Here is a 16,580-nt window from a genome sequence, read left to right on the forward strand (position 1 = left end):
TCTTGAACTATATTTTTCTCTGGATATATACCCATGATTGATGTTGCTAGATCATATGGTCAATCTATTTTTATTTTTCAGAGGAACCTCACACCGTTTTCCATAGTGATTGTGCCAATGTATATTCCAACCAATGGTGTATGAGGGTTCCCTTTTCTCTGTATCCTCTCCAGCATTCTTTATCTGTAGACATTTTATTTTATTTTATTTTACTTTTTTATTTTATTTTATTTTATTTTGCTGTGCTCATGGCATGTGGACGTTCCTGGGCAAGGAATGGAACCCACATCACAGCAGTGACCCAAGCTGCTGCAGTGACAATCTCAGATCCTCAAACCATTGCATCACAAGGGAAATCCTATCTGTAGACTTTTAATGGTGGTCATTATGACGAGTGTGAAGTGGTACCTCATTGTAGTTTTGGTTTAAATTTCTCTGATAATTAGCAATGTTAAGCATATTTTCATGGTCATCATTATGTCTTCTTTGGAGAAATGTTTATTTAGGTCATGTGCCCATTTTTTGACTAGGTTGTTTGGGTTTATTGTTGAGTTACATAAGCAGTTTGTGTATTTTGGAAATCAAGCCTTTGTCAGTTGCATCATTCAAAAATATTTTCTCCCATTCAGTAGCTTGTCTTTTCCTTTTTTTTTAATTTTTAATGGTTTCCATTGTTATGCAAAGCATTTAAGTTTGATTAGGTCCCATTGGTTTATTTTTTCATTTTTTATTGTTGGTTTTTTTCTTTGGTTTTGGGGTTTTGGTTTGTTTTTTTGTTTTGTTTTGTTTTGTTTTTGCCTTTTTAGGGCCACACCCACAGCATATGGAAGTTCCCAGGCTAGGGGTCGAATTGGAGCTATAGCTACCAGCCTAAGCCACAGCCCAAGCAATGCCAGATCCAAGGCGTGTCTGCAACCTACACCACAGCTCATGACAATGCTAGATCCTTAACCTTTGAGCAAGGCCAGGGATTGAACCTGCATCCTCAGGGATACTAGCTGGGTTTGTTACCACTGTGCCACCTTGGGAACTCCCTATTTTTATTTCTGTTAACTTGGGAAACTGACCTAAAAAACTTTGGTACAATTTATATCAGAGAATATTTTTGACTACATTTTCTTCTAGAAGTGTTATGGTGTCATGTCTTATTTTTAAGTCTTTAGGCCATTTTGAGTTTTTCTGTGTGGTGTGAGAGTATCTTTAAATTGATTGATTTATGCACAGCTGTCCAACTTTCCTAATACCATTTGCTGAAGAAACTGTCTTTTTCCCATTGTATATTCTTGTCTCCTTTATTAATGTTAGTTAACTATAGGTGTATTGGTTTATTTCTGGGCTCTCTATTCTTTTCCATTGACCCATGTGTCTGTTTTTATGCCAACACAACACTGTTTTAATTACTGTAATTTTGTTGTATTATCTGAATTCTGGGAAGATTATGCCTTCCACTATGCTCTTTTTACTCAGGATTGCTTTGGCAATTCTGGATCTTTTATGATTCCTTTTAATGTTAGGATTATTTGTTCTAGTTCTGTGAAAATCTCATGGACAATTTGATATGGATCACATTATAGATTGCTTTGGGGAGTGTGGCCATTTTAACAATATTAATTCTTCCCATCTAAGAGCATGGGCTGTCTTTGCATTTATTTGAATCATCTTCAGTTTCTTTTGTTAATATTTTAAAATTCTTAGAGTAAGTACTTCAATTCCTTGGTCAGGTTTATTCCCATATATTGTATTATTTTTGACACAATTTTAAAAGGATTTTTTTTCACATTGCCTTTCTGATATTTCATTGTTAGTGTAAATAAATGCAATCAATTTCTGCATGTTAGTCTTGTATCCTGCTACCTTTCTGAATTCGTTTATCACTTCTAGTAGTCTTTGTGTAGAGTCTTGAGGGTTTTAACATGATAAATATTATCATGTTATTTGCATACAATGACAGTTTTACCATGTACATTCCAATATGGATACGTTTTATTTCTTATCTTGTCTGATCACACAGGAACTTTGATAATTAGCTTTTATTATCTTGAGATATATTGCCCCTATACCCACTTTGGTAAAAGTTTTTATCATAAATGATATGGAATTTCTTCAAATGGCTTGCCTACATTTATTGAGATGATTGTGTGGCTTTTGTTATTTCTTTTGTTTATGTAGTGTATCATACTGATTTGTGTTTGTTGAACCATCCTTGTGACCCTAGGATAAATCCAACTTTGTCATGGTATATGGTCTTTCTTATGTGTTGTTGGATATGGCTTGCTAGTATCTTGTTGATGATTTTTTTCTTGTATATTCATTGAAGATACTGGCCTTTTGGTATCTCTTTTGGTAGTATTTTCATCTAGTTTTGAAATAGGGTGATAATGGCTTCATAGAATATCTTTGGGAGTGTTCTCTTCAGTCTTTTGGAAGAGTTCATGATGAATCAGTGTAAGTTCTTTGTATGTTTGGTAGATTTGCCCAGTGAAACCATCAGGTGATGGCCTTTGGTTTGCAGGGAGCTTTTTTTTTTTTTTTTTTTAAATTATATGTTGTATTTCAATTCTATTGATAGATCTGTTCAAATTTACCTACTTCTTCTTGATTCAGTTTTGTCAGGCTTTATGTTTATTGAAGCTTGTCCATTTCTTCTAGGTTGTCCAATTTGTTGGCATACAGTATTCCTTTATGGGGTTTTTTTGTGTATTTTGTTTTTTTGTATCTCTATACTCTTTTTTTTGGGGGGGTGTCTCTTTAGGGCTATACCCATGGCATAGGGAAGTTCCCAGTCTGTGGGCAAATCAGAGCTGTAGCCACTGGCCTACACCACAGCGACAGCAATGCCATATCTGAGTCGTGTCTGCAACCTCCACCATAGTTCATGGCAATGCTGGATCCTTAACCCACTGAGTGAGGCCAGGGCTCAAACCTGCATCCTCATGGATACCAGTCAGGTTTGTTACTTCTGAGCCACAATGGGAACTCCTATTTCTGTGTTCTTATTTTTTCTCTTTTTTCATTTTTATTTTGTTTATTTGAGTCCTCTATCCTTACTTCTTAGAGAACCTGACCATAGTTTTCTAGATTTTGTTTACCCTTTTTTAAAAAAAACCCAACTTGATTTTGTTATTTTTTTCTGTTGTTTTTAAAAATCTCTATTGTAGTTGTTTCCTCTTTGTTCTTTATTCTTCCTTTCCTTCTTTTGACTTCAGATTTTGTTATTCTTTTTCTGATTCTTTTAGGTGATAGGTTCATTTGGTTGAGATTTTTTTCTTGCTTTTAAAGGAAGGCCTTTATTGATTTCTATGAACTTCCCTCTTGGGACTGATTTTGCTGCATCCCATAGATTTTGTATGGTTTTGTTTTCATTTTCATTTGTTTCAATATTTTTTTAATATCCTCTTTGATTTAATTGTTGACCCATTGTTTTTTTAGTAGCATGTTATTTAGTCACCAGGTAATTGTTTTTATCTCATTTCTCTGTCTGTGATTGAGTTCTAATTTCATGTCATTCTGATCAGAAAATATGTTTGATATGTTTCTATCTTGAAAGTTGTTGAGGCTTGTGTTGGATCCTAGAATGTGGTCCACCCTAGAGAATGTTCAATGTTCACTTGAAAAGAATGCATATTCTCATTGTTTTTTAATTTAATGTCCTGAAAATTTCAGTTAAGTCTAACTGTTCTATTTTGTCATTTAGGATCTCTGTTGCCTGACTGATTTTCTGTATGGAAGATCAGTCAATCAATGTGAGTAGGGTGTTAAAGTCTTGTCCTATTATTGTATTCCCATCAATTTATCCCTTTATGTCTGCTAGTGTTTTTTTATATATTTAAGTGCTTCTATACTTTGTGCATATATGGTAATGTGTGTAATAGCCTCTTCTTCTATTGATCCTTTTAATTTTATGTAATGTCTTTCTTTCTTTTTGGTCTTTTTTGAAAATCTGTTTTGTCTTATATGATTATTGCTACCCCCACGTTTTTGTCAATTCCATATTCATGACATATGTTTTTACATCCCCTCATCTGCATCTTTTGCCCTAAAGTGGATCTCTTAAAGGTAGCATATTGTAGGCTTTTATTTATTATTCAGTCTTCCACTCTATGTATTTTAAAATTGTTTTCCTATTGATTATATTTCTTCTTTGTTCCTTTCTTTTTCTTTTTTGTAGTTTGATTTTCTTCTGTATTATTCTTGTGCTCTCTTCTTTTGGGTTTATGTGAATCTATTGTATGTTTTGACTTGTGGTTACCCTGTTATTCATGTAATTTAACCCATTACTTTATCTTCCTCCTTTAGACTGATAGTTCAATAGTCTCAAATACATTCTAATAAAATAATCCAAATTTTCTTATTCCTCTCCCCTACATTTTATCATTTTGATATCCTCTTTATTATCTTAATGTATATCCCTTTGGTGTCCATTATGGTTATCATTGCTTTCATGCATTTTTTATTTTGATTTTTAAAAATAACTGTGTACTGGCTTATTTAAATGATTGATTTTCCAATTGTGATTTTCTCTTTTCTATAGATTCTTGCTTTATTTATTTATTTAGCTTTTTAGAGCTATACCGACAGCATATGGAAGTTCCCAGGCTAGGGTTCTAATCAAAGCTACAACTGCTGGCCTACACCACAGCCACAGCAATGCCAGATCTGAGCTGCATCTGCAACCTACACCACAGCTCATGGCAATGCCAGATCCTTAACCCACTGAGTGAGGTCAGGGATTGAACCCACAACCCCATGGTTCCTAGTCGGATTTGCTTCTGCTGCCATGATGGGAACTCCTTCTTTTCTATTTAGAGAAGACATTTCAGTGTTTCTTTTAATATTTAGTATTACTTTATTCCTGTATATTGGGCTTTTCTAAGACATTCTTTATCTCTCTTTCTATCATAAATGATAATCTTTCTGGATAGAGCATCCTAAGTTGCAGGTTTTTCCCTTTCAAGAATACAAATATATTTTGCCACTGCCTTCTTGCATGCAACATTTCTGTAGAGAAATCAGATGATACCCTAATTGGGCAGGGGGGTGTTCCCTTGTAACTAACTCTTTGTTTTTCTTTTGCTTCCTTTAGAATTCTCTTTTAACTTTTGCCATTTTAATTATAACAAATCTTGGTGTGGGTCTGTTTGGATTCATCTTATTTGAGACTCTGTGCTTTCTGTACCTGGATATCTGTTTCATTCCTTGGGTTTGTGACATTTTCTGCCATAATGTCTTTTTTTTTCCATGAGTTCAAGGAATTTTTAATTTTTTTTATTGAAGTGTATTTGATTTCCAGTGTTCTGTTAGTTTCAGGTATAAACAACATGAATGTACTTATATGCGTGTATTATTCTTTTCAGATTCCTTTCCCTTACAGAGTATTACAAAATAACACATATAATTCCCTGTGCGATACAGTAGGTCCTTGTTGGTTATTTATTTTATATATATAGTAGTATGTATTTGCTAATCTCAAATTCTTTATTTATTCTTCCCCCATCGCCTTTCTCCTCTGATAAATATATATTAGTTTTCTATGTCTGTGAGTCTATTTTTGCTTTGTAAAGAAGTTCATTTGTATTATAGTTTAGATTCCACATATAAATGATATATGACATTTGCCTTGGCTCACTTCACTTAGTATGATAATCTTTAACTCTATCTATGTTGCTGCAAATGGCATTACTTCATTCTTTTTATGGCTGAGTAAAACTCAGTGTGTGTGTGAGTGTGTGTTGTGGGGGAGGGATACAGCACATCTTATTTAACCATTCATCTGTTGGTAGACATTTAAGTTGCTTCCATGTCTTACCTATTGTAAACAGTGTTGCTATGAACCTTGGGTTGCATGTATCTTTTCAAACTACAATGTTTTCTGGATATATTCCCAGGAGTAGGCTTGCTGGATCATATGGCAACTCTATTTTTAGTGTTTTAAGGAAACTCCATATTGTTTTTCATAGTTACTGATCCAATTTACACCTCCACCAATAGTGTAAGATAGTTCCTTTTTCTCCACACCCTCTCCATCATTTATCATTAGTAGATTTTTTGATGATGGCTATTCTCACCATTGTGCAGTGATATTTCACTGTAATTTTGATTTACATTTCTCTAATAATCTGTGATATTGAACAGTTTTTCATGTGCCTATTTGCCATCTGTATGAGAAAATTTTGAGAAATATCTACTTAGATTTTCTTCCCTTTTTTTGCTTAGGTTGTTTGCTTTTTTGTTATTGAGTTGTATGAGCTGTTTGTATACTTTGGACATTAAGCCCTTCTTGGCTGCTTCACTCACAAATATTTTCTCCCATTCTCTAGGTTGTCTTTTCATTTTGTTTATGATTTCATTTGCTGTGTAAGAGCTTATGAATTTGATTAGGTCCTATTTGTTTCTTTTCATTTTTATTTCTATTGTCTTGGGAAACTGACCTAAGAAATCCTTGCTATGATTTATGCTCTAGTGTTCTGCCTATATTTTCCTCTAGTAGGTATCTGATCTTAAATTTATAGTATCCAATTTTAAATTTAGGTATTTAAGCCATTTTTAGTTTATTTTTATGTATGGTGTGAGAGAATATTCTAGCTTTATTGATTTACATGTGGCTACCAATTTTTCCAACACCACTTGCTGAAGAGACTGTCTTTTCTCCATTATATATTTGGGAAGGGACAGGGTAGAGACCTGAGTGGTGAAAGGAACAGGAGGTTGCTGACACTCTTTATAACTTTGTACTTAACTATTTTGAAAAACTGTTCAAGAAAAAGTTGTTGATTATCTATCTTCCTCCTTTTGATTAACATGAGCCTTAGCAAGCAAAAGAATACCCCAAATAGGGAGCTTAGGTATATGTCTGGCTAATAAGAGGACTGGTTAGTAAGACGACTTTGATAGCAAGCATCTTATACTGTAACATGAGTCTTGTATTTTCTTTGGGAATCAAGCCTGTCTGGCTAGCTGCCTTTCTCCTTTCCTTTTCCCCTTCCTTCAACGTCTCTACTATTCTTTATAGAGAAAGACATCTTGAAAGACATCTTTTTAGTGAAAGCCCAAAATCTGCAAAACAATTTGTAAGCTCTTTATGACCCTCAGCTGAATTTCCCAGCCTAGTTGGCCACTGTTCCCCTACTTTTGGTCATCAAGTCACATTGGCCATCTTGTAGCTTCTCAAAGATGCCATTCTACCACAGGGCCTTTGCATGTGCTGTTTCATATGCCTGGGATACTCTCCCCTGACTCTGTTCTTTTCAGCTCTGTCTTTGCCCAAGGTATATCCTACTTACTCCCCAACCTTCTGTTAAATATCCAGCTCAATATCTGCTTCTTTGAGGGAAATCTTCCCTGTTTCCCCCAATTGAGTCAGGCTCTTTATTTCAAACTCTCAGAGTACCATGGGCTCTTGATGTCAGCTATGAATCGCACTCTCACATTTATTTGTGTAATGGTTTTATTGTCTGTTTTTCTAACTTTCTGGTTAATCCCACAAGAACAGAATCTGCACTCGCTCATACCTGGTTCCTCAATGTCTAGCACACAGCTTTGTTATCATAATATTTTGTGAGTCAAAGGAATGGATGAATAATTGTCATTTCATGCCCAGGAAAATGTCCACTTAAGATTGATGGTTAAGTGAAAACATGTTCAGTAGACCAAAAACTAAGACAATTCCCACTACTCATTAAAAGAACTTGTAAAGGCTGCACTTCAGGCTCTAAGGAAAGTGACTACAGATCACAGAAAGTCTGTGACAAATATCTTGACAAATATGTTGGAAAATATAAATGAACACTGACTATATACAGCAATAATTGCAATGGCTACCTAGCAGTAGTAAGTGACTAATAAATTGGTCAAATAAGAGTATATACATTAGAAGAACAACTGGAATTGAAAAAAAATCTGAGAACCTAACATTGAGAAGAGGACTGGCGTACTTTATTCAATGTAAATGTTTGAGCATACAGTGTATCTACCTTTTAAAAATATATAAAATGTAGTTTCCAAAAGAAAAAGGAGAAAAAAATGGAATTAGAAAAAAAGAAACACAAATCACCCAAAAGAACAAGGAAGGAAGACAAACAAAAGAAAGAAAAATAGGACAAATAGAAATCTCAAAATATATCAATGATGACAATCAATAAAATAAACCAAATTTTCAGTTAAAAGAAAAGGATTAAAGATTGTCCAAATTAAAAAATATATACCTTTGGATATTTAAAAGAAACACTCAAAACCTAAAAGAGTAGTTTAATAAAAGGACTGTAAGAGACAAGTACCAACCAAAAGAAGACAATGGTAGCCATGTTGATGGCAAGCCCAATAGACTTTTTGTGCAAAATGTTATTTGGTGTTAACAGAAACACTGTATAATAATAAAGTTTCCATTTGCCAGCAAGAGAGCAAGTGAAGAAATGAGTAAGAAGCCATCAATTGATTTTTCTCTTCACGTCATTGAGAAAAGACATCCATGGAAAGAGGGCAGCTCTGTTGAAATCAAGGGAGAGCTCACCCCTTGGCTAGGCTGCCTCACCTTGAAACGAGACTGCCATTCTCACCCCACTTCACCTTTCGCCTCAAACAGAAGGACTCCCCAAGTTTGCCATGGCTTCATGTCCCTTGACTGCTGGCAGAGGGGGCTGACTTGGCTGCTGTTTGACACCATACCTCAAGCACCCCTATTGAATGCCACATGTGTCACCCTCATGTCAGTGGTCCCTTGTTCTTCTAGCCCCAGACCAGAACCTAAAGGAACCCAAGTGCTCTGTGTCAAGTAAACATTCTCTGATTCTCCCTTGTCACCATGTGAGTGTGTCTTACATTCTTTCTCATTCTTTCCTTCAGCACTTCTCATAATTTTCAGCACTTAACCCTCTCCTAGGTACAAATAAAAAACTTTTGAGAGTCCTTAGTCTGACTCTCTGGAGCCTAGCCTAGCAGACCCTGCTCCTGTCACCTCCTGGGGAGGAAGAAGTATCCTACCAGTTGCCAAACTCCTGAGCAATTCTTCACCCTTGGAAACTGAAACTTTTGCTTCAAGCATGAAGGCAGCCCTCAGAGGTCCTTTTCCAGACATTGCATGAGAGATAATTACACTCATGTCGACCATTATTTCATGGATCCTTTCTTATATTTAAAATGACCTTTAATAATTGCAGAAAATTCATTTTCATCATAGGAAACTTAGACCGTAAAGATTAATGAAATTAAAACTTCTGCTGTGAACACTTTGGTGTGGCTGCTCTTTACATACACATATACACACACGAATAATCTTACCCTTTCATTTCTATTATGAAATTTAGCATAAGGGCAAAAAGGGGATCCTTACATGTTCTCAGGACTTTAGTTTTTCAGTGAAAAGTTGTAAAATCAACAGCAGATTAAATAGTAAGAGAAAGGCTTTCAGGAGGCTCTTCCACACTCACAAGAGAAAGGAAATAGAGCTCTTTGTATTGGTTAACACTGACTGTGTGACACATTTCCTCAGCTGTGACATCACAAAATAAAGCCCTGAAGTGGCATTGCCTCCACAGGAGATGTAGTCTGTGCTCTCTGAACATCTCATCAAAATTCTCTTTTTTTAATTAAATTGTGTTAACAACACTTAACATGAGCTCTAGCTCTTAGCAAATTTATAAGTGTACAATACAGTGTTGTTAATTCCAGGTGCAATGTCAAACAGCAGATTTCTAGAAGTTATTCTTCTTGCATGACTGAAACTTTATACCCTTTGAACAGCAACTCTCTGTTTCCCCCTCCCCCAACATGCCCTGGCAGCCACCATTCTAGTCTCGGTGTCTAAGAGTTTGACCATCTTGGATGCCTCATGCTGGTGGAACCCTGTGCTATCTGTCCTTCTGTGACTGGCTTATTTCACTTAGAATAACGTCCATTCTCCAGTTTCATCTATGCTGCTGCACACAGTAGGATTTCCTTTTTTTAAAAAAAAAAAAAAGGTAAATAATATCTTTGTATGTAGATACCACATTTTCTGTATCCATTCATCTGTCGATGGACATTTAGGCTATTTGCAGACCTTGGCTATCATGAATGATGCTGCAGTGAATATGGCAATGCAGATGTCTGTTTCCGATCCTGATTTCCATTTCTTTCGGATAAAGGTCCAGAAGTGGGATTGCTGGGGTATATGGTAGTTGTAGGACTTTAGACCCGAGGAGTCAGGCTTGAGGCAGGAGACTCCCTTTCCTCCGCCTTCCCCAACTATGCTGACTGAACAGTGGCAGACGAGTGGGCTAACCAGATCCTCACTCTGGATCATGGCATTAAACCTGGCAGTAAGATTCCTAGAAACTGATCAGGAGAGCTGGGGGTGCAGATTTGGAGCACAGGTTTCCAGATGGCTGTGTCAGTGTCACCTGAAGAGCCTAGAGAGGAAAAAAAAAAAAACCCAGATTCCTAGGACTCCTTCCAAGCATAAAGAGTCTGCACATCCAAGGGAGGGCCCTAGAATCTGCATTTTATAAATATCCTAGTTGATTTGGGAGCTCTGTCAAATTTGGAGTACACAGCACAGGGCAAATTCCTGCCTTGCTGATCGGGGTCCCGAGAGCCACCCCGATGGCTCAAGACTTGCTTGGCTTCCAGGAGACATGGCAACATCTTCCAAGGAGTGGTTTGCTTCCACTGGAGTTGGACTCTGTGACTGGAGTCAAAACAACCTTAATTAACACGGTGCAGTACCATTGGCCCTCTGAGCACCTGCGTCTGACAGCCTCCATTTTGCTGGTTGCTATCCTTGCTGTTGTTGTGTTGCATGTCCCTCTCTGTGGAGTATTTTCCCACATTTGGGCATCATACATGCAAGAAATATGGTCCCCAGAACAAGACAGCTGATCTGTGAGTGTCAGATTCTAAATTCTGGGGGAAACTGGTCCCTGTAAGACATTTTACTGATTTAGTTCAGCCTCCTGTTGACGGGAGGTGTTGGTGTCAGTTAAAGGTTGTGGAGGCCACAATTCCTCCTAGAGGTATGTGTTGGGCATCTAATGGGGACAGGCATGGTCCTAGGTCAGTGCTTCCAGCAGAACTTTGTTCCATGCGGGAAAGTCCTATAACTACCCTGACACTTAGGCTATTGAATGGCTGTTGAGCATGTTCACAGTTCATGTGGCAAGTGCAACTGAGGAACTATATATTTTATTTTAATTAACTTAAATCGAAATAGCCATATGAGGCTAATGGTTCCTATATTGGATGGTGCAGTTCTATATACTTTACCTAATTAATTATGCAAGGCAGGAACACCAGCTTCATGTTATCAATGAGAAAATTGATACTCGGAGAGTCAAAATGACATGCCTAAGGTCACCAAGCAAGACAGGGTGAGGATTCAAACCCAAACTCAATCCATGATACCGTGTAACTACTTCACACCCACACACATGCACATACATGCACATTAAATGCATGTAAAATATTGATGGGGAGAAAATAAAACTGAACGCCCCATATCAGAGACATAGTCTCTGTTTCAGTTACAAAGCCAAAAGAAAAAGAAAAGCAACAAGGCAGGACACACACTATCAAGACTGCCTAACATGTAGACTGTCCAGCCAGCAGGCTTGGCTTCTCCTACAGCCGTCCTGGCTCACCACCGGCCCTGTGGTCGGGTGTTTTATTGCATGCCGAAAACTCCAAGATAGCTCAGCCTTCAAGAACAAAAGTGACCATGGGGTGAAGAGGAAAGGGGGCCAAGAGGCAGTCCATCCCACCTCCTAGGATAGACATTGCGTCTGACAAGCAGCATCCAGGCCTTGAAAACTACCGCGAAGACTCAGACATGGAGCGGGTCCCCGCGTGCTGGCCAGAGTCCCCCGCTGACTCCTGGGCTCCCTGAGCCCGGAGAAAACTCTGTTTCTGACAGTTACGGCCAGCCATTTAAATCACATTACGCTGTAAGTGGATATACAAATTGTCAGCCCTAATGAAATTTAGGAGGAAGCAGTGGGAGAGGTGAAAACACTTAGAACTGGTTTCTTGGTTTGCGAGACCCGAATTCAAGTGGTTTAAACTGCTCGCTGGGAACGTGCTCGGAGTGTGGTTTTCCTGCCAGCGCGCAGCGCTGGGAACGCACCACAGAGTCTCCTCCCTGGTCCGCCTGGGCTTGCACCTCTCAGTAGACGTGCTGGTCCGCTTGGATCTGCTGGAGGCGCGGGGGGTCTTACTCTTCATCCACACCTTGCGGAAGGCCCGGAGCTCAGGCCAGGCAAAAGCAGACAGAAGCAGCCTGAATCCTGGAAGTCTGAAGAGGCCCTGGGAAGGGAAATCCACTGTGATGATGCCAGGAATCCCTCCGGAAAGACTGCTGGGAACTGGGCTGGAAAGAATGGCCCCCTCTCAGTCTCTGGTCCCAGAGAACTCTCTCAGAAGACAGTGTACCAAGGGGCGCTTTGGAGCAACTAATGAATTACCTGCCACTTAGTAACTGATCAGGCTTCCCTCTCGGGGCAAAAGCGTCCCAGCAGACGTGAGCGCTGGCAGATGAAACAAATGATGTAAAAACTTCTATTTATTGAGTGGTGACCACATGCCAATCACTCCAGGGACCCACCCCTTCCGGTGTAATCCTCATCAAACCCCTGCACCGCCAATAGGGTTTGCCCTTTTCACAGACCAGGAAATGAAAGCTAGCAATGGCCATGAAACTTGCCCAAGATTGCACAGGGCTTTGATTCCAAAGCTCATTCCTGCCAGTTGGGGCACCTGGGCGGAATGTGGTGCATGTGAGGGTGTGGCAGGAGGAGAGGCTTTCCCTGCAGCGCCGTACTGTTGGGCCAGACTAGGAGCAGCAGCGGAGGTCAGATTTTGTCTGCATCCTGTTTACTCTCAAATAGCAGGATTTGAGGTCTTCCTTTCCACTTCCACATGCCATCCATTTCCAGGGATGTCCGATTGCAAAACTGGAAATCAGACTAACGCTCGTGACCTTGTCCAGACCACTGGCACTTGACAGGGAATAAAGCCCAGAGAAGGGAAGGCACTTGCCCAAAGCCACAGTGGTGGCCAGAGTGGGACCACTCTCCAGACAGTGAGTGTCCAATTGGGCATGTTGCAAAGCAGGGTCAGGTCTCTCAGGCCTGTTTCCCGTGAGGAGGGAAAGCTTGCCCGAGGCCCACTGGGGCCTCCCACGCACAAGTGTGAGAACTTTTTGGAGATGGTCTCAGTTCCAAAACTAGGACGAGTGACTCTGGGTCAGGAAGGAAATGTTAGGTTTCTAGTGTTTCTAGTCTCCCATTTTTCTCTTCCCAGTAACCCCAAGTCCCTATCATCTTGTGAGGAAAAACAAGGGCTCTGTAATCAGAGAGACCTGATTCTCACCAGCTCTGTCGTTTCGGGAAAGACACTTAATCTTCTGGGGCTTCTCTTTCTTCTGTAAGAAGAGGAGAGTAAGCCTTCTTTTTGTTGGATGCCGTAAGATCAAACAATGCAATGAAAACTACCTAAAACCAAAACCCTCACACAGGACATGACTTTCGTAGAGGGAGCAGTTGCTAATAAATCTATGCTCTGAGTTGCCCGGGTCTTATTTCCACTTGATAGATGAGGAAACTGAGGCCCAAAGGAAGCTCACTGGCTTGCCCATGGGGGCACAGCTTGCAACCCACAGGAGGCAAAGGGGGGGTACAGGGCAGGTGTGCCTAGAATCCAGAATCCCAGGCTGCTCTTCTCAGCCTTAGAATCTTGCTCCGCAAAGAGGAGGTAGGTCTCCACCCTGCTCGTGTCATAGGTCTCTCCTAAGACATGGGAAAACATTCCTCCGAGTTTCCCAGGGATGGGGGAGGACTTGGCATGTCTGAGCTGAGCCTGAGCCCATCCTCTGACTCCCCACCCTTTGCCTCCCCAGCCAGAGCCTGATCAAGAACCGTCAGGAGCCCCCTCCCATTGCCTCGAAGGGAGCGCCCTGCAATTTGCTGAATCAGGGAGGTTCATGAGTCATGAAAAGCCAGTGATGGGAATGTGGCTGGTTTCTCCCCATGCCAGTGATCGCCACCACTGCCGCCACCATCCCAACCATTGCTTAAGGTCCTACTCAGGGCCAGGACATTTACTTTCAAGATGAGCAACCCTCACCAATGCTCTGTAATATGAGCATATCCTCATATTGCCCAAGAGAATACAGAACAAAGCTCAGAGAGGTTAAGTAACTGGCCAAAGTACACACAGCTAATAAGAGCACATCTTGGAACCAGGTTTTCTTGATTCCAAATCATTTGTCGTACCCTCTGCACCATGCTTACAGTGGGTTTCTGGGGGTGAGAGAGGGGAATCCCACTGCAGGTGCTGTCACAGAAAAGAAGGGGGGAGGTAGAGCACCCCTTAGATACTGTAGGATCTCGGCCCCTGGGAGAGACTGTTGGAAGGGTGCTGTGGCCACTTCTTCCAGGGGTACTGATCCCCTCTGCAGTGTGATTGTGCCACTCTGCCCATTGAGAGCTGGAGTCCCTTTCTCTATCTCTTGAATCTGGCCTGTGCTGGGGCTGGCTTTTGCCAGTAACTGCAGCGGAAGTGATATGCAGTCATCCCTGCACATCCATGGGAATTGGTTCCAGGACTTGCCTTAGATACCAGTAACCAAGAATGTGTGAGTCCCACGATTGGCATTCCGTACCTACAGATGTGGAGGGCCGGCTGCAGTGTAACTTGGGATTTCAGGCCTCAAGGGGCCTTGAAACTTCTAGTCTCAGCTTCATGGAGTGTGGTACTACAGTGTGAAAGCATCCAGGATATCCGTATCCCTAAAGATAAGAGACGACATGGAGAAAAAGGCCCAGCCAAAGGCCAGGATCAGCCAGCCCCTAACCCATATACTGGGCCCCAAGTTAAGAGCAGAAGGACCCCCCAGCTCACATCATTGATCCTAAGAAAACACGGTGATTATTGTTTCAAGCTGCTAATCTTTGTTGTGGGTGTGGTGTACTGTTGAGCAGTGGATAACCGATACAGTGAGTTGAGTGACTTCATTTCTGCCAGTCTCAGTGTCCTCATCTATAAAATAGGGATGATGCCCTCAGAAGCACACCTAATAAGCTCATCAGGAAGAGTGTATGGGACAAAGCCTGTGAATCTTGGGGTGCTGAGTCTAGCATGGAGTTGGCAGCATTGGCATCAAGGGGTCACCATGGCTGTGAGTAGCTCTGGTCAGGGCCCCTGAGGCAGGAGACATGCAGTGAGCACTGCACACAGGAGCTCCTCATAACAAAGAATTATTTGGCCACAGATGTCACTAAGGGTGAGGTTGAGAAACTCTGACTTGGGGAGAAAACACCTTTCAAAACCACGGCAAGTACGAGAAACTGCAGGGGTTGGGGGATGTGGGGCGGGGGTGGTTATCAATATCTGGCTAGCTGGACATGCCCAGCTCCATCTCAGGGTCCCGAAGGGGTGGCGCTGCCTGCATCCAGCTGAGTGTTGCTGGGAGCCATGATACTGTGAGTTCAGGTGGCTGGCTCTTCCCATATTTCAAGCTAGAATTCAAATTTGAACAGGAAAATACTCATCTTTTAAATGCTGGCAACTAATTTAAGCATTTTTTTTTTTTTTAATGCTTTGCCAGTCAAACAAAATGCATCTGGAAATGTGATTATAGAAGAAGGCCACTGTTTGCAACCTTCCCCCAACACTAAGGGGTTCTTCCTAGCTGCTGGGGGGTCTTTTAAACAGCACTGGCCTACCTTCTGGTATTTAGTCTTCACACGTACTCCGTCCTTGCTAGCTAACATTTGGTGGGCTCTTAGCAGGTCCTGGTACCTGCTTTAGGCACACCCAACATGGTAACTCATTTTTTGTTTACGAGAACCCTACAATATAGTGCTTTTTCTCATTTTAAAAACAAATGCTTAGAGAGGTCATACAACTTGCCCAAGGTGACAAGTACTAATGGCAGTACCAGGATTTGAACCCTGGCAGTCTGGCTCCAGAGCCTATATTCTTAAAACACTAAACTTGCTAAGCTCACATAAAGCTGCCCTGTGAAGGGTGTTCCATCTCTGTGCTCTACTTGGGGAGGCTTGCAAGGGACTTCTTGGGCTCAAGAGTCACCCGAGGCAGTCACAGTCCAGGGCTGGCCTCCCCAGGTGCCCAGAACCTCAGTCCTTCCGTCTAAAGCTGTGCTTGACTGGGGTTGAGTCTGTTCCCAGGGGTGCATTGTGCAGTGCCTAGAAACACTTTGGCTTGTCACAAATAGGGGGTGCTGCTGGCATCTAGTGGGTAGAGGCTGAGCAGCACACAGGACAAACCCCACCACAAAGCCATATCCAGCTCCAAAGGCCAATAGCGCTGAGGTGGAGAAACCTGATCCAAACACCTGGCTGGCAACCATGGCAACATGCAGTAGGCAACCAGCAGAATAAATATTCCAGGTGATTTAGTCTCTACCTAGAACTTTTTTTCTCTCTCTCTCACACTCTCCTCAAATTATTGTTTCTTCTCTTGTTCTGGAATTTCTTTGTAATCCCGTGTCACTGTGCTAAACAGCTACACTGAATAAGCATCTCCCAGTACAACTCTCCTATATGTTAGTAGCAGCAGAACAAATAAAAAATCGGGAGGGGTGGTGGGGGATA

At 40.9% G+C, this 16,580-nt stretch overlaps 1 long non-coding RNA gene across 3 annotated transcripts in view; it reads left to right on the top strand.

Moving 5' to 3' along the window:
- Positions 1 to 16,580, top strand: part of LOC102162847 — a 162,726-nt gene that overhangs the window by 134,398 nt on the left and 11,748 nt on the right. The gene's annotated exons all lie outside the window — the stretch shown is intronic.

Source organism: Sus scrofa, chromosome 13, assembly GCF_000003025.6.
Source record: "Sus scrofa isolate TJ Tabasco breed Duroc chromosome 13, Sscrofa11.1, whole genome shotgun sequence".
NCBI lineage: Eukaryota > Metazoa > Chordata > Mammalia > Artiodactyla > Suidae > Sus > Sus scrofa.